This window comes from Sorex fumeus, unplaced genomic scaffold (genome assembly GCF_029834395.1).
Source record: "Sorex fumeus unplaced genomic scaffold, SorFum_2.1 ptg000166l, whole genome shotgun sequence".
Lineage (NCBI taxonomy): Eukaryota > Metazoa > Chordata > Mammalia > Eulipotyphla > Soricidae > Sorex > Sorex fumeus.
Genome location: NW_026606223.1, coordinates 985,174 through 1,003,828, shown reverse-complemented (window position 1 = coordinate 1,003,828; position 18,655 = coordinate 985,174). Strand labels below are relative to the sequence as shown.

At 52.6% G+C, this 18,655-nt stretch overlaps 1 non-coding gene across 1 annotated transcript; it reads left to right on the top strand.

The window, feature by feature from the left end:
- Positions 1-309: 309 nt before the first annotated feature.
- Positions 310-413, top strand: LOC130016762 (small nucleolar RNA U13). Its single transcript, XR_008791268.1, has one exon. It is a non-coding gene; the product is annotated as a small nucleolar RNA U13 (small nucleolar RNA).
- Positions 414-18,655: the final 18,242 nt, after the last annotated feature.

Sequence of the window (18,655 nt, the reverse complement as noted above, 5' to 3'; positions counted from 1 at the left end):
TTGTGAGGCTCACAGGCGTCTCAACCCAGGGTCCGGCTCAGGGGTCACTCCCGGGTTGTATGTAATAGCAGGAAGCTGGACCAGCAGGACTAGCTTCTCACTTATTGCCGATCAGGATGTCGGTGGGGAGGACCAATTGCAGACATTCCAGAAGAAAAACGCAGAGGTCAGAGGTCAAACATCCGTGCTGACTGTCAGCCACTGTAGTGAGGCAACAAATCTTTGCAGATGGGGTATAAAAATTCCTGCAACATACAGTGACGTCAACCGTAGTATCGCCAAGTTGAAAAAAGAAACGTTAAAAATAGGCTCCTTTTCCAGTTCGTCAGCATGGTGAGTGGGTGTTCGCACGTTTGTGTGACAGGTGTCTCCCTTCGAACTCGTTATGCACTTGGCACGTTCCCCATCTGACGTGGGGGTGGGGGGAAATGTGGAAATTAAGGACCTGTGCAGACTGGAATTTACAAAGAAATTTCTTTCTATTGCGTGAGTATTTGTGGCTTTTTTAAAAATATTTTTTTATTAAAACACTGTGACTTACAAAGTTGCTCACAATATAATTGGTTCAGGCATTTAGTGTTCCAACAACACCACCAATGTCCCCAGTTTTCCACCCAGCCCCATCATTTTGTGGCGTTATTTTGAACAAGGAAGTACCGCATTAATTGATGGTTCCACTTAATAAGCAAGGTACATGTGCCACACAGCCTGTAGGGCGGGGTGTTCCGCAGCGAGGCAGTGCCTGCTACTACGAATTCTCCAATCACAGTTAGGATCCAATCACTGCATGAACACCAAGCCGATGAGACACAGAAGAAGCAGGGGTAAGGACGAGCCGTGCTTTGGGGGGCCGTGGACTCTTCCTTAAGAACTGCCACAACCACCGTGCACGGATGCTGATGGGGTCTTCACCAGTCTCTTCCTTCCCCGTGGGACTGGAACGCCGTCTGTCCTTCTCACTTTGACATCGCATGCCTAACACGGCGTTTGCTGCACAGGAGCCACTCAACACTGACCCCCTTCTCCCTCCTGCCCTCCCCCAAAGACTCAGGTGTGAGTTCACAATGTCTGGGGGTGCCCAACGCTTGGGAAGGTTCCCAGACTCTCCCTCTCACACAGAAACCCCAAGCTGCAAAGCCTGGTCTGAAAGCACCATTGATAGTAACAAGGTTGGGGGCTGGAGCAATAGCACAGCGGGGAGGGTGTTTGCCTTGCCCGCAGCTGACCCGAGTTCGATCCCCAGCATCCTTTATGGTCCCCCGAACACTGCCAGGAGTGATTCCTGAGCGCAGAGCCAGGAATAAACCTTGAGCACCGCTGGATGTGACCCAAAAAAGCAAAAGAGAGAGAGAGAGAAAGCGGGTTTGGGGGCTGGGGTGATAGCAAGCTGAGATGCCTCAGGTTTGGGGGTTGGGGAGATAGTACAGCAGGGAGGGTGCTTGCCTTGTACCTGGCCATTCAGGGTTTGACCCCTGGCACCCCAGAGGGTCTTGGAGCCCAGAAGGAATGATCCCTGAGTACAAAGGTGTGACCGCAAACAAAAGCTAAACCAAAACAAAACTAAAATAAAACAAAAACAAAGTCGAAAGTCTGGGCTGGTCTGAGAACTCTGGGGGCTCCTTGGAAGTGGGGCAGGCAGATGCCCCTTTCTGCCCCAGGCCCCTGCAATGCAAAGTCACCCCAATACCCTCCAACTTAGAAATGGCCCAGCGCCACAGCTGATTTTGAAAGAATGACCAGGTGGGACCAGTCTACGGGCTGGAGTCTTCCCAGAATGGGGGTGGCTGTAACCCCCATGCCCCTCCTCTGCCCCTGGAAAACTCATCAGTCCCTCCACACCTGCCGTCTGGCCGGCAAAGATACTGGCCCCATCCAACAGCTCCAAAAGGCTGTGACCCCACCGAGCCAAACATCCCAGGGAGATGAGTCCGGGACCACCTGGAACAGGGCAGACAGAGTCTCCGCTTCTGCCAATCGCCTGCTGCCACCCCCGAGACCCTTCAGGAGTTCTACAACTGAACCTCATCACACTGTGAGGCCCCTAAATCATTACACATCTACCTCTCATGGGCACCTCAAGATTCCTTAGTATTGTCAGTGCGTTAGGGTCACAGCAGATCGAGCTGGAAGGTTCCCTAGAAGCCCACCCAGCCACTGGGCCCCCTGTGTCACTGCTTAGGTTCACGGCTGGGTGGGCTTCTAGGGAACCTTCCAGCTCGATCTGCTGTGACCCTCCCAGCACACGGAGCCTCAGACAAGGACGAGGAATCACGCTGGGAGACAGAACCACCACCAGATATCGCCTCTGGTTGATCTAAGACATCCGATGGCTCCGTTTGCTTTTGTGTTGTAACAAATACTGTCACTGTCACTGTCCTCCCCTTGTTCATCGATTTTTCTCGAGCGGGTCCAGTAATGTCTCCATTTTGAGACTTTGTTGTAACTGTGTTTGGCATATTGAATACGTCACGGAGAGCTTGCCAGGCTTTGCTGTGAGGACAAGATACTCTCAGTAGCTTGCCAGGCTCTCCAAGAGGGGCAGAGGAATCGAACCCAGCTCAGCTGGGCCGGCCGCTTGCAAGGCAAATGACTTACTGCTGTGCTATCTCTCCAGCCCTGTAATAAATACAATGAAGGACATTTGATTGTGCTGGCAAGGTACAGGCTCGGATGATGGGTGAGAAATTGGGGACATGGTGGAGGGAAGGGCACACTGGTACTAAGGTGGGCATTGGAACATTGAATGCCTGAAGCAACTCTATTAAGAACAACTTGGCAAATCATGAGTTATAATATTTTTAATAAAGAAAATGTTAAAAAAATTTAAATAGAAAGAAGCAGGTTATCCCAAGGTGCTACCTTTTCTTCTGAGGAAGTGACAGTTCTACAGCTGTGGCCCAAATAACATCACTCTGCCACAAGCACTGGAGAGGAAAGGAAATCCTGACCAGGCATAAACGATGATTATTCAAGGACGTGATTGTAATATGTGTCCTCTCACTTAAAGTCATAAATTCTAAGACCCTATCCACAGTTAAGAGGGAACTTACTGCCCATGGGCAGAGATGACCTTGATTTACGTTGGTCTCTCCCAGTCCCCCCGATTTCAGTGTCTCAGTTTCTATCACCAGAGGTAGGCACTCCCACACGAGACAGACAGACAGACACACACACACACACACACACACACACATACACACACACACAGAGTCTGTACCCCTTTGTCCCATGCAGAGAGTCCCATCTACACTTTCTTGTCTTGGGTTTTTCTTATTCGTCGCCATGTCAGAGGTCACTCCTGAACAGAGCAAGGCGGGGGGGGGGGGGGGGACTGTCCTCCCTCTCCTGTGGTCCAGCTCTGGCCAGCTCTGCTGTATGTGACAGGGAGCATCACTGGTTGTGCACGTCAAGAGACCATCCACAGCAGAACTTCCCCATCATGGAATCACATATTCAATCACATTTCACACTTAATGGACAGTCCAAATCGCCCTCCAAAGGGGCCATACCAATTTACACTCCCTACTGACGTTACGATGGACTGCAAACTGCATGACAATCTCCAGCAAAAATCACCAAGGCTTTTAGTAACACTTCCCCCTTTCCCCCATCACTAGGAATAGTAAATTCTCTTGCCGTAAAATATAAGTCTAGTACGTGTACCACTTCCTGGCTTCCTGTTGCCAGGCCACAATTATCCTTCCTCGCAAATGAAAACAAGTCATCTTCATCCACATTTAGTTCAAGTCAACAAGCCCAAGCGTTGCCTGCCTCCCGCCCTCCCCTATACACACACACACACACACACACACACACACACACACACACACACACATCAGCCATCATAAATGCTGATCTATGAAGAAGGGTCCTTTCCTGATCACAGCCCCCAACCTGTTTCCCAGCGGGCAGAAAGGACAACTTCCCAGAAGCCAATTCTAAAGGAAGCTCTTAGGAACATCCTAGAGCAGAGATAGGACTTGAAAAATAATCAAAACCCCCACGGAAATTTAAAATGCCAAGGCCAGATTCCTGTCTCAATTACTTCCAACAAAGAACTCTTGATGTGTAGTTTTCGATGCTGCTAGGTCAGTGCCCACTGAGGCAGACTAAGATGAGATCAGCACTCCCTCTGACCCTCTGCTGTGACCAGAACATTCTATGCCTGCAGAGATGGAACACAGGTACCAGGTGTATCCAAAAGAAATGAGAAACGGGGGCTGGAGCGATAGCACAGCGGGTAGGGCGTTTGCCTTGCAGGCAGCCAACATGGCCGACCCAGGTTCGATTCCCAGCATCCCATATGGTCCCCCGAGCACTGCCAGGAGCAATTTCTGAGTGCATGAGCCAGGAGTAACCCCTGAGCATCGCCGGATGTGACCCCCCCCCAAAAAAAAAGAAAAGAAACGAGAAACGGATCAAAGGCGATGAAGGAAAAAAATATATCTAAAATTGAGCCTATCAGCCAGGATGCTGGCCTGCATTGCAGAGGCCAGGCAGGACGTGGCTCCCCAAAGCCAAAACATCCACAAAGTCCTCAGGCCTTCGAAGAGATCTTAATTTTTTTTGTAGCTGTTTGATTTTTATAAAATTTTTCACAGTGATTATTACATTCAAGGGCTGGAGTGATAGCACAGCGGTAGGGCGTTCGCCTTACACGTGGCCAACATGGCCGACCCGAGTTCGATTCCTCCGCCCCTCTCGGAGAGCCCGGCAAGCTACCGAGAGTATTCGATATGCCAGACACAGTAACAACAAAGTCTCCAATGGAGACGTTACTGGGCCCGCTCGAGCAAAATCGACGATCAACGGGAGGGCCTTTACCTTTACCTTATTCCAACTCCAATCCCACCACCCTTGTTTCCTATTTTCCCAACCACCACCCAAGCCTGCCCCAATAGCAGGCCTGAAATGATTTATTTTGTATTGCTTGTTATGATTAAAAATGATGAAAAAAGATTTTCTTAAAAGAAAGTGTGCGACTCCTGGGAATATACCCCGGAGAGGCTAAACAGTATAGTCGAAGTGACATCTGCACTTGTTTGTTCATTGCAGCACTGTTTACAATAGCCAGAATCTGGAAAAAACCCGAGTGCCCGAGAACAGATGACTGGTTAAAGAAACTTTGGTACATCTACACAATGGAGTACTATGTAGCTCTTAGAAAAGATGAAGTCATGAAATTTACATACAAGTGGTACTACATGGAAAATATTATGCTAAGCGAAATGAGTCAGAAAGAGAGGGACAGACATAGAAAGATTACATTCATCTGGGGAACATAAAGTAACAAAATAAGAGACTAACACCCAAGAACAGCCGTGATAAATACCAGGTTGTTCACTCCATGGCTTAGAGGCCAGTCACACACTCTGGGGTAAAGGCAGCTCAGATAGAGAAGAGAGCATCAAGTAAAGGGTGCTGGGAAGATCTGCCCAGGATGGGAGACGCATGCTGAAAGTAGTCTATGGACTGAACATGATTGCCACCCAATGTCTCTTCTGCAGACCACAGCACCCAAAAGGAGAGATAGAACAAAAGGGAGTGCCCTGCCACAGAGGCAGGGTGGGATGGGGGATGGGGGGTGGGAGGGATACTGGGATTGGTGGGGGTGGAGAATGGGCACTGGTGGGATGGGTGCTCGATCATTGTATAACTGAAACACAAGCACAACAACTTGTAAGTCTACAACTGTACCTCATGGTGTTTCACAAAAAAAGTATGCAAAGAGTGTTCTATCTCCCTCTGGAGCCATTGGGCTCTTGTATCAAAGATTACTAACATATTGTTACAGGTTAAGCCTTGTGTGTTAATGTTTTCTTAATCGAGATTGGCTGCCTTCTCTTTTACATCCTATCCAAGGTGGTGTGCTACTCCTGGTATATCACTGATTCAGAGTAGGAGATTTCCCCAGAATTTCTAAAATTTTGATGGGGTGATACAGCTGGGTTATATTTTTAACTGGATGGTGACTTTGGAGTCTGGAAGCATCTCTGCAGCTCACAGATCTCTTTCAGGATTTATTTATGAGTCTGGACCAGGGCTGGTTAATGAGCTTACTTGGTGCTGGAGGCAATTCATCGGCGTGACTGCCAGGCTCCCCAAAGAGCAGGGGGCTGGGGGAGGTCGCCCATCCCCGACTCCATGTGAACCTGGAGATTCAGTCACAAAACCCGCACACCTGAGTTTTTCAACAGATTCATTCATGGATGAGGCTCACCCAGGCCTGTGGAGTCCAGCCATGAGCATGGCAGTGGTTGGGTTCTAGAGGTTTTCAGCTGCTGGGGCTCTGCTTGGGTGGATGGAGGGACTCACTGCCCCCCTCCAGGGTGCCCCGGATCTGAGATTCAGCCTGGCAAAGGGTCTGGAGGTATCCAGAGAGATCCTTAAAGACACTGCCCACCCACATTCAGGCACTGGCTCGCCTCACTCCCCGGGGGCTCTCTGACTTTCTAGGCCCACCTTATGGCACCCTGTCCCCTCCGTGAGACTCCCCTGTGACCCTGGCCCTGGCTGAAGTCCCTGGGGACAGGCAGCATCTGGCCCAGTCCCCGCTTGGTCCCCCAGAAGCTGGGCATTGCCACGTCCCCAAGCTGGAAGCGTCCTCCACTGCCCTTTCATACTCACCCCCTGCCCTCTGGAGCCTCTGGGGAAACAGTGGACACTGGCCCGTGTGTCCCAGGGCCCAGGTGCCCCTTTCTCTCTGGCCCTACCTCCGACTCTGCCCAGTGGGCGTGGGTTAGACAGAGAATCTCATTTTCCCCCGAGTTCTGTTCACATCAGGGGCAACACGCAGCCCTGCCCAAAGGCCCAGCACTCAGGCGGGGCACACGATGGCTCAGAGGCTGGCGTCTCAGCTGGGCTGAGTAAATGCCGGCGGAAGTCAGGGGTGGGTGGGGCGCTGGACCTTCGGAACGGGTAGGGGTCGGCCTGCCCGGGGAAGGTTCCAGAGGTCTGAGACCAGGGCCAGGGCCTACCTGGGCCAACTCAGGGTCAGACTCCGTGCTAAGAGGACTGGGAGTGAATGGTAGAGTAGTGGGCAGAGAATGAGACCACCCTCAGGAGACCACCCCCAGGAGACCACCCCCAAGAGACCACCCTCAGGAGACCACCCCCAGGAGGCCACCCCCAGGAGACAGAGAGCTGCAATCAGACCCAGGAGTCTGATTTTAAAAACTTAAATGAAAGACTGGAATAATAGTACAACAGGGAGGGCATCTGTCTTGCATGCAGCCCACCAGAGTTCCATCCCTGTACCCCATCTGGTCCCCCAAGCCCAAAGGGAGTGATTCCTGAGTACAGAGCCAGGGATAACCCGTTTGCACTACCGGGTTATGTACTTATTTAAATAAGTAAATAAAGATCATCCTAAATAAGAGTCTGACACTCTGAGTGAGTCATACACAAAGGGGGTGGCCAAGGATTCCCCCACCGAAAGACTCTGCTTGGGCAGCCCCCAGAGCCAGTGAGCCCATGCTGGCAGGCAGGACCCCTGGTTTCATCCCCATACCACCAGGAACCCCCAAGTCTCGAGCACTGCAGCGGGATCAACCCGAGCATTGCTGGGTATTTCTCCCCAAAAAACGAATAATATATATATATATATCTCGCCACTGAGAGAGCAGAGCCACAGGCCAGCAGGGAGAGTGTTTGCCTCGCACACCTCTAACCCAGATTCCATCCCCAGAATCACATATGGCCCCCCCGAATCCCACCAGGAGTGACCCCTGAGTGCTGAGCCAGGAGTAAGATCTGGTGTGGCCCCCAAACAAAGCAGAACAGAACCTGCTAAATCAGAGACAAAAGGAGAGTTTGGTGTCCTCTGAATCCTGCACAAACCAAAGAATTTTCCAAGCACCGCCAGGAACCCTCTTAGCAATGTCCCCCATGGTGGCCCCTCACCGAACTTTATACGTCTCGGGAGGGGGAGCCATGCCCCCCATCACCACCACGCCACAAACTAGGAGCACAGTGGCTAGAGATGCGTGAAACCCCCCTCCAAGTAATCAGCAGGGCTTCCAGCAGCTTCCACAGCCAGCGTGGACCCTCACTCCTCCCCTGTCAGTATCAGCCCTTGACAGGAGCATCCGGCAAAATACTGGCCTTCTGGAAGCTTCCTGTGCAGTGGTGACTTCCGGCTCCTAATGAAGGCCCTGCACGGTCAGAGGGCAGCGCCCAGTCTTTCAAACAGGCATCCAGGCATGAAACATCTTCAAACCTCCAGAAGAGGAATTTTACCAACACGGCTCCACGGAAGAACAGGAAATCCACCCAGCCTGCACCCAGCCCGGCTACCACCCCAAAACCTCGCCACCTTCCGACAGAATCATTTTGGGGGCCTGTGCTGAAGGGAGTCAGTTTCCTCCTTGGCAAGTGGCCGCCCCACAGACCGGCCCCGTGTGGAGTTTGCATCTCAAGCGAGTTACTGGACCCTGTTCAAGGGGTCCACATCTCACCTCTCTTATCCCAGCTCCTGTGGGGTGCCCAGGTCAGGGCCAGGCCAGGAGGGGAGCGGCCGTGCCTCGGTGAGGGGCTGGGATTCCTGCCCACAGCTCCAACAGCCCGAATTTGGGGGTGAGCAAAGTGGTCCCTGATGGGAAGGGGCAGTCAGTTTGGGCTTCGCTCAGGAACACTGACTTTTCTCGTTTTTCCCCTTGAACCGGGGTCCACTTTGTTGGTTGCCAAGAGACAGAATGTACCACGTTTGTATACCGTCTCGCTTCCCATTTTATACCATTTCTCTGTGAAGAGGCCTTGGACATTTTCTTCTTCTTCAGCATCAGCATTGTCGTTTCCCAGGGCCAGAAGTCAACAGCGCCTCCGAAAATGAAGGAGAAAGATTTCACTTGCAAGCAATTCCTTGCTGCGCTTTCCACCAGATTCCTCGTTCAATCTGGAGCAGGATCTAGCAGATTGGGTGCATAGATGAGACACCAAAACCCTCCACTCTGTTCATCCTGATCTCTGCCCGCGCAGCAAAGGTGCCAGGATCCATCTCTTCTCCAAACCTCTGAACAGGTGGTATTCTTCCCAGCAAAAAAAAAAAAAAAAAGGGCTGAGAAATAAAATAAGGGGTGAAGAGAAAGAGTACGGTGGGGAAGGCACTTGCCTTGTCCACAGCTAACCTAGATTCAATCCCCGGCACTGCATTTGGCCCCCTGACCAACCAGGAGTGATCCCTGAGCACAGAGAGAGGAGTAAGCCCTGAGCACAGCAGAGTGTGAAAAAAAAAAAAACAGAAATGTTAAATCTAAGAGTAAGACTAAGGCAAGCTGGAATTTCAGCCTCCACAGTCCCAAAGGGTGACCTCTCTCCACTCTAATCCCCGCGGTACAGCGGGTAGGGAGCTCGCCTTGCGTGCAGCTGACCAGGTTCGATCCCCAGCACTGCCTATGGTCCCCTGAGCCCTGGCAGGCGCAATTCCTGACCACAGATGAGGAGTAAACCCTGAGCACTGCCAGGTGTGGCCTAAAAAAATAAAACAAAATCCCCCTCCAGTCTCCCTCCAGTTCTGTGAGTGTCTGACTCGGTCATATACACCGGGTAAGCTGACATGATGTTCCTGCCCTAATCGCTCAGAGCACTGGAAGAATGTTTCATCTCGCCTACTAAGCCCGACGAACAAAAAAACACAGTAACACAAAAGGCTCAGCTAGCAACCGCAGCTTCGTGAAGCCTCCGACGAAGACTTAATGTCCCCCATGGTGAGAGTCAACAATTTTCACTAAATTTCTTTTGCTGGAGCATTTTTGGATCATTCTTTCATCCGTTTAATGATCACAAAGAATAGAAAATAAATGATTGTGGGCCCGCTATGGGGGCAGGCTCGAGGGGCGGCGGGAACGCAGGGAGGGAGGGTCCCGGTGGGGGGGGGGAGGTGGAATATTGAATGCCTGTAATAAATCATCATGAGTAACTCTGTAAACCACCACGATGTTTAAATAAAGTGGGGGAAAAATAAGAAAGAATCCTTCATCATCTCACCGCTACCCACCCCCCGCCCTCCGCATCCCTGCAGGAAAAGTGCCGTGGAGTTTGGAGTGATGGACTTAGAGGCACTTGATCTCCTCGGGATACAGGTGGCTTATGGAACGTCAGATCTGCAAATACTATCTTTTCCTCTCTTCACCTTCTTGGTGTGTCCTGTGAAGCAGAGTCCCTTTGAATTTGTACAAATTCTCTAAAGAAGGGCCAGAGAGCTCCACAGCCTGAGAGGTACCATGGGGTGTGACCCAGAAACCAAAAATAAAACCGAGGGGGCTGGAGCAATAGCACAGATGGTAGAGCGTTTGCCTTGCACGCATCAACCCAGGTTCGATTCCCAGCATCTCATATGGTTCTCTGAGCACTTCCAGGAGTAATTCCTGAGTGCAAAGCCAGGAGGAACCCTTGAGCATCGCCGGGTGTGGCCCCCAAAAAGAAAAAAATTAAAAAATAATAAAACCCAGGTTGGAGCAATAGCACAGCGGGTAGGGTGTTTGCCTTGCACACAGCTGACCCGGGGTTCGATTCCCAGCATCCCACATGGTCCCCTGAGCACCAACCGGGGTAATTCCTGAGCGCAGAGCCAGGAGTATCCCCTGTGCATCGCCGGGTGTGACCCAAAAAGCAAAAAGCAAAAATAATAATAATAACAATAATAATAAAATAATAATAATAATAAAATAATAATAATAATAAAACCCAAAGCAAATGACGTCCATGAAGAGCTATGCAGCAAGTGCCTGGGTTTTTTGACTGGTGCGGGGCCACTCCTGGGAGACTTTTTTGTTTGTTTGTTTGTTTGTTTGTTTTTTGCAGTCACACCCAGCGTGCTCAGAGCTTACTCCTCGCTCCACACTCCTGCAGTGCTCAGGCAACCATATGGGATGCCAGGATCCAAACTGGGTCAGCCACGTGCAAGGAAAATGCCCTCCCCGCTGCACTACGGCTCCGTCTCCCCCCCCCCCCACACACACACACACACTCCTGCCCGGCACTTCCAGTCCTGAGTCAGGCGCCCTGGCTTTGGAGAAAGGGAACCAGGAGCCAAGAGGAGACGCCCGAGGGGAGGGCGGTGCCAGGAGCTGTCCACCGCCTGGTGCTGAAATCCACTAAATGACCAAGGTGCGTGAGGCACAGTGGGGGTCCAGAGACCCTCCAGGAGTCTGGAAAGCAGAGACTCTCCTAAGTGGGGAGCAGCCGAAGAGCAACCAGCAAACGGCTGGTGTGGAAATGCAGAGGCAGGACAGAGAAGGGAGCACTGGATGAGCTGAAATCCAGAGGAAAACTAGAAAGGCCCCCCATTCGAGCGCCCCAGCAGCGCTGACAGGACAGAACAGAGTCAGCGAGACTTGCAAAGGGGTGATGGTCACAGAGAACCGAAAAACAGAGGCTGAAAAGCCTCAAGCCTTGGCCTGAGAAATCCGAGGGTTGAAGGTGGGGGCTGGGGAGGGTTGTGAGCCTCTAAGAGGCCTTGGGAGGCGCTTCGTGCAGGCCCCTCCCCCACTGAAGAGTGACACTGTGTCTAGCCAATCAGATGTTGCAGAAGTGGCAGTGTGTCACCTCCCTAGCTCAGAATGCCAACTCTGCCGTTCCCCTTTCTGGGATTCCTTGTCCTGGAAAGAGCCCACTGCCATGTTGGGAGGACGTCCAAGATGCTGGGTGAAGAGGAACCAAACGCCGGCGTCAACCAGGAGCAGGAAGCCTGGTGACGGGCTCTCTGGGGGGACCCGTCGGCCCCTCTCACACCCCCAAGCATTATCCACCTTGGTCTGTGTGCTGGCTGCAATCTCTGGGACAAACCTGAGCCAGAGGCTCCCAGGGAAAGTTGGTGTCAAACTCCCAAGTCACAGACATGGCGAGTGAATGATGACATGTGTGTGTCCATTGCGGCTTTCCATAACTAAGCATTGAGACCACTTGTGACCCACCGCAGTGAGGAAAAGCCACTTTGTCCTAGCACAAGGTGCCTTGCAGTGGGAATATTAGCCCAAGTCCCTCTCAAATCGGGATGGTTTCTCGCTACCCATGTCAGTCCTCTGGGCCAACTGTAAGACATAGTTTTATTTATTTATGAGGGACCACCCCAAGCTGTGCTCAGGGCTTACTCCTGCTCTGTGCTCAGAGATCACTCCTGGCCAAGTCGAGGGGACCCCAGGAAGTCCTGGTGATTGGGGCGAGGTCAGCTGCCCGTGAGCAAATGCTCACCCTTAGTGTGACCATCTCTTCAGCTCCTGAGACTCAGTGATCTACAAAATCCTCTCCCAGTCTCAGTGCCAAAACTCTAAGCCAACTCAGTGCAGTCTGGACTCCCAGTCAGCGTCTCACAGTGCCATTCCGACTTGGACATTTGAGGAAGTTTTTTGTTTTTGTTTTTGGTTGTTTTTTTTTTTTTGCTTTTTGGGTCACACCCGGTGATGCACCGGAGTTACTCCTGGTTCATGCACTCAGGAATTACTCCTGGCAGTGCTCGGGGGACCATATGGGTTGCTGGGAATTGAATCCGGGTCGGCCACGTGCAAGGCAAACGCCCTACCCGCTGTGCTATTGCTCCAGCCCCGAGGAAGTTTCTTAAGTCTTTCCAGAGCTCAGCCTTGTACCTCATTGCTTCCCCCATGCCACCCCTATTGTGACTCCCCAGCACCGGTCCTGGGGTTCTAGAGCAGATGGTTTCAGCCTGGATCCCAGAATCCGCTTTGCAAAGCTGGTCCCTCTCTAACCTGGGCAGCATCCTTCCGTGCCCATCCACACACTTAGAGCGGGGCCCTCCTCCAAGAAGTCTCCTCTCCTGGGCACTGGCTGACAGGATGGCAGCTTGCAGGGGAACAAGGAAAGCATCTGGGAGCACCGCTGGGGCGGGCCTCTCCCCGGCTCCTGTCAGAGGAAAGCAAAGCGAACGCCCATATGCTCCGTTATGCAGAACGAACTCGTCTCTGTCTCGGCTTCATGAAGGCGCAGCAGTGAATAACACAGAAAGAATCCCCCCCACACGCCCTGAGAGTTCATACCCACCCCCGCCTCTCCGGAGGCGTTCCCTTGTCCCTCCTGAGTTTAAGAATCAGAAGAAATTACTCCTGCTTCTCCACGTTGGGGGTCGGGGACCAAGATGCTTTTCTGAAAGGCCCAGAAAGACTCAGGGCCACTGCAGAGAAACCACAGCGCCTGGCACTTCCTCCTCCCACACTCAGCCCTCCCCAGGGGCACAGATTCCAAATAATCTTCTCTAGCCTCCACCAATATGCATCGATCCTTCCCCAGCAATGTTATTAAAGCAGGCGGAGGGGTGTAGGAGAACATTGGTTTGTCCTTTCTGCCTTGCCACAGGGAGATTGGGTTTATTGGGTTGCACCCAGCACAGTGCTCCCGAGGCGCTCCCATTCCTCTGTGTTTATCTGTGACCTCTTTCTTTGAGCTCTGCTTCCCCAACTGCTCAATCACCCTTTATCTCCTAATAAGTTACAATTTAACTTGTAAATATTGCTTTTCTCTTCTTCATATGTCCTCTGCATAGTTAATTCAGAGCAACGTCCTTTTTGTATCGACACAGTAAGACAGTGAATGCTATGCTTTTGTAAATTGAGAGTTAAAGTGACTCCGAATAATATTCACTCCTGGGCATCTGTTTACCCGACTTAAGCCTCAGTTGCCCTTACTTCCTAGCACCTCAAAAGCAGGGTCCCGGCGAGGGACTGGATGGACCCAGGGCAAGCTGTGAGCTACCCTGGCATCGAAATGGGCCAGGCCAAAGCGCCATAATCCTTAACTATCAGTTAAGTAGTCACTCACTGTGCACTAACACTGCCGGCAAGAATGATGATGTCCCCAAGATCACTACTGGCAACGAACTACAACAAAGTTCTAGTCTGCACGTTCGCTAGCACTGTCTGCACACAGGGGGGTTTTCTGGGGCTCCATCTGGAAATCGGAAGTATTTGGTTTGACTTGTTAAAAAAAAAAGAAAGAAAGAAATTGTTTTAAACTTGTAGCTGATGTTTTGATATCAGAGGATTTTACGTTTTGTTGTTGTTGTTGTGGCTTGGAGGCAACACCTAGCGATGTTCAAGGGTTAGTCCTGGCTCTGCGCTCAGGGAATATTCCAGGTGATGCTAGGGGTCAGCGATTGAACCTGGGTCAGCCTCATGCAAGAAAAACACCCTTACTCCTTGATCATGGCTCCGGCCCCCGGTGTTACATTCTTTAGACTCAGACCACGGTGCGACTCAGTCACATTCTCTGTGCGACAAGTCATCTGGGAACCTAGGCTCCAAGGGGGGCATGGGTCAGCGGCTGAATCAAACAGGGCCCCCTGCTGGCCGGTGCTGGGGCCATGCACTCTCCACTGGGACCCCTCTTGCAGGGAGGGGAGGGGGGCCTGCTAAAGGCAGGTTCTTGTGGCCCCGGGGCCCTTGAGTAGACCCCGACTGCTTCTGCAGCCGCTACTGGTGAAAGCAAGTCACAGGACAGTCCCGGCCAGGGGCAGAGCAACACTCCACTCTGCTGGGAGGGCTGTGGCCTTTTGTGCAATCCCCCACACAGTTTATCCCAAGAAATCAGATGAGGTGACCGCCTGGCCACCCACAGCCACCTGGCTACACACGCCACAGGCCGGCAGCAGCTGCCTACTTAGATGACACGAAGCGGCCTTCACGCCAGCCTTCCCTCGCCAACTCGTTTATACCCTGCCCAGCCCTCGGGGAACGGTAGGGGGGGTTGCCATTCCAGAGCCCAGAATGACCTGCCACCCCAAATGTCCCAAAAGACAGCCAGCCCTGTCCACCAGCCATCCACACCGCCGCCTTGCAGGTCACCTCTCACACCTCGCAAGCATCGCCCCCCGCCCCGCCCCATCTGCTTATCTGCAAAGCTTCTCCTGCTAAGTGCTCCCGATCCCTCTGGGAGGCCCAGAGTGGAGAGAAGGTGACCAGGGAGGAGGTTGGACATCAGAGAGGTCAGGAACCTCCCCACAGTGAGACACGCCCACCCCCCACCCCCCACCCCCGCAGTACAGCCCTGTCCCAAAACACACTCCCCCAATGCCAAGCTGGACCCCAGACACTGCCTGTTGGTTGATCCGCACTTTCTGCTTAACCGTGACCCACATAAAAGGCAAATAAATAAATAAACAAACAAACCAAACCAAAAACTCACCAAAGCAACTCCGGCCTAAAACACCCCCCTCCCCCCCACCCTTCTGGGAACTCTGATTTTCTCCCTGTTTTGAACCAAAGCCAGGATTCCTAGCAGAGGGAATTTGGCCTCGAGAGCAGGAGCGACAGGCGCTGAAAGGTCCTGCCAGGCTGTCCAGGGAGCCGCCTTCAGCTCATTCTTGCAAAGTGACCAGCCTGGAGCCGGAAAGCCACAGCCGGACTTGGCCTTCCCATGGTGGCAGCCTCGGGAGAGCCTGCAGCGCCACCTGCTGGCAGAGACCACCTAGGTCAGGGCGAAACCATGGCCGGTAACTGGGGCCACCCAGGGGGGGCCACTCAGCTGCCAGCCCGGGAGTCCCCCCAAACATGAGACTGAGGTCGGGGGCCAGGCCACCTTCAGAACCAGAGTTCTGAAGTTCCACTGACTCATTTTCCTGCAGCCCCCCACTCCAGGCCCCCACCAGGAGGGCACGGAGCCCTCAACCCCACACCCCCAAATCTCCTTACCCACCTGGTCTGAAGGAGGAGGCTTAGGGGACCAATGAAGCACTGTAGCACTGTCCTCCCGTTGTTCATTGATTTGCTCAAGCAGGCCCAGTAACGTCTCCATTGTGAGACTTGTTGTTATTAAAAGGTAAAGGTAAAGGCCCTCCCGTTGTTCATCGATTTGCTCGAGCGGGCCCAGTAACATCTCCATTGGAGACTTTGTTGTTACTGTGTCTGGCATATCGAATACTCTCGGTAGCTTGCCGGGCTCTCCGAGAGGGGCGGAGGAATCGAACTCGGGTCGGCCCTGTTGGCTGCGTGCAAGGCAAACGCCCTACCGCTGTGCTATCGCTCCAGTCCTTGTTGTTATTATGTTTGGCATATCGAATACATCACAAGTAGCTTTCCAGGCTTTGCCGTGCAGGCAGGATACTCTCAGTAGCTTGCCAGGCTCTCCGAGAGGGGCGGAGGAACCGAACCCCGGTTGGCCGGGTTGGCTGCGTGCAAAGCAAACGCCGTACCACTGTGCTATCACTCCAGCATTAGGGGCACATTAGGATGATAAGGTCACCAAGCAGGGGGCCGCCGGCGGATTCCAGCGTCAATCTGACATGCACTGAACGTTCTTCGACCTCAAGCGTTCGTTCCCATGAAACCGGCAACAGTATTCCCATCTCACAGATAAGGAAAGACGCTCAGAGAGGCTGAGTGATGTGTCCAGGACAGGCTAGTGAGCTGCAGGCACAGGACTCAGAGGCCAGCAGCCTGCCTATCTCAGGAAGGGAGTCCAACACACACACACACACACACACACACACACACACACACACACACAGGGCACCCCTCCTCCCACCCCTGAACCTCTGGGGAGGGAGTAAACCAAACAGCTTTGTCCCACTGAGACAGACCCTCCCTCAGGCTGCCACCGCCTGGGAGTTTTACAGATCTCACAGACGGCAGAAGAGGCAGGAGGGCCTGACGCAGAGCTCGGATCTCCTGCCGGCCCCCAGAGGCCAGGCCCCAGGCCTGACTCCAGCTGGACTTCCCAGAAGAACTGTCCAACCACCGCACCCTGCCCACTCCACGGCGCGGACAGCCGCCCTGAACTCCGGCCAGTAGTGCTTGTTTAGTGGTTAGCGGCTGTCCCTGAAAGCAGCCAAACCAAAAAAAAAAAAAAAGTGCATTTTCCCCAAGTGATGAGGGCAAGGACCACGCAATCCTTTTCATCAACAAGCCCCTTTAGAACCCCTGTTCTCGGCCAGAGTCGGGACAGCAGGGAGGGCGCTTGCTGGCCACAAAGCTGATCTGGATTCGATCCCTGGCATGCCACAGCGTCTCCCTGAGCACCGCCAGGAGTGAGCCCAGAGCACAAGGCCAAGAGTAAGCCTTGAGCACAGCCAGTGTGACCCAAAAACAAGTGGGGACAGGGGGATAAATTAGGGAAGGGCACACTAGGACAGTGGTGGAGGGGAAAAGTGCCTACCATAGAGGCAGGCTGGGGTGGCGGAGGTGAGGGGGGACCAGGAAAGAAACTGGGGACATTGGTGGAGGGTAGTGGACAGCGGTGAAGGGATTGGCATTGGAAGCGTGTAGGCCTAAAACTGCATGGTAGCCCTGCACTGTCGTTCCGTTGTTCATCGATTTGCTCGAGCAGGCACCAGTAACGTCTCCATTGTGAGACTGGCCTGAAACTAAATCATAAATATTTTTGGTTTCTGTTTACTTTTTTTTTCATAGATATCTTTAACTTTGCTCAATTTTAAAAAAGAATTTTTTTTTAACCCCTGTCCTGGTAAATTCTTAGAGATACATGTGCTGTATGGGAAATCTGTGAAAAAGCTAAAAAAAAGCCTCTCACCATTTTCCCCAGCCAGCCATGGTTTACTTGAGCACAAAGAGACGGTTCTGATGGCTTCCGGGCCCAGTGAAGGCACCACACAAGGGTACCATGTGGCACTACACGCCTGGGGGGTTGGGGGGGGCTCGGATAGAGACGCTTATTACTCCTGGAGATAAACCCCAGTGGCCACCCTGAGTAGAAGGACTTGGAGGGGCCATGGAAAAGCCCCGGACAGAGAACACACTACCGGGAGCACCCACTGGGTGTCACAACAGGACACTGGGTGTCACAACACCCCTTTGCAACTCCACAGGCTGCAGTCTGTGTGATAACAAAACCGCTTTCCTCTCCCCAGGTGGGAAGGTTCTGCAGGCTGGCAGGAAACCTGTTTAGAATTCTATGGCTCCAACATCTCTTCCCTGAGCCGGTGGGATTCTCATCTTCCTCCTCTTGGCGTTGTCCACTGTGCCCAGTCGCGGCCAGCACTGAGTGGGTCCTCAGCCCACTCAGTTTCATCCTCTCCATCAGTGAAACATCAGTTGAAGTTTCGAAAGACTTCACAACAATGGGAGCTGGAGCGATAGCACAGTGGGTAGGGCGTTTGCCTTGCACATGGCCTGACCTGAGTTCGTATTCCCAGCATCCCATAGGGTCCCCTGAGCACCGCCAGGAGTAATTCCTGAGTGCAGAGCCAGGAGGAACACCTGAGCATTGCTGGGTGTGACCCAAAAAAAGAAAAAGAAAAGAAAAACTTCACTACGGATTGCTTTTGGGAGACTGATTTTATTTCCTGTTAATCCCCCAGCTGCTCAGATGTGAGTCAGTCTATTTTGATTCATTATTAAGTAGTGCAGACATTCTCATTGCAACCACCTCACACATCACATCAAAGGGAAAACTTCAGACATCACAGATCCGGATAATCCAGATCCCAAAGTGCTCTGTGTCACAGGCCGCTGTGAAGACACCCTCAGAAGACAGTGTCAGGACAGCCATAAGACAGCAAGCTGTGACTTTTCGCCACGGATGGACTAAGAGGCCACCCCGTCACCCTCCTTCTTGGGAGTGTGCCCGTGAAAAGGAATGAGGCCGGGAATGGATGCAGGAATAAGGAAGGCATGAATGACTTGAAGAACGAATGGGTTGGGCTGGAGCCAGAACACAGCAGGGACAATGTTTGCCTTACCCGGGGCAGACCCAA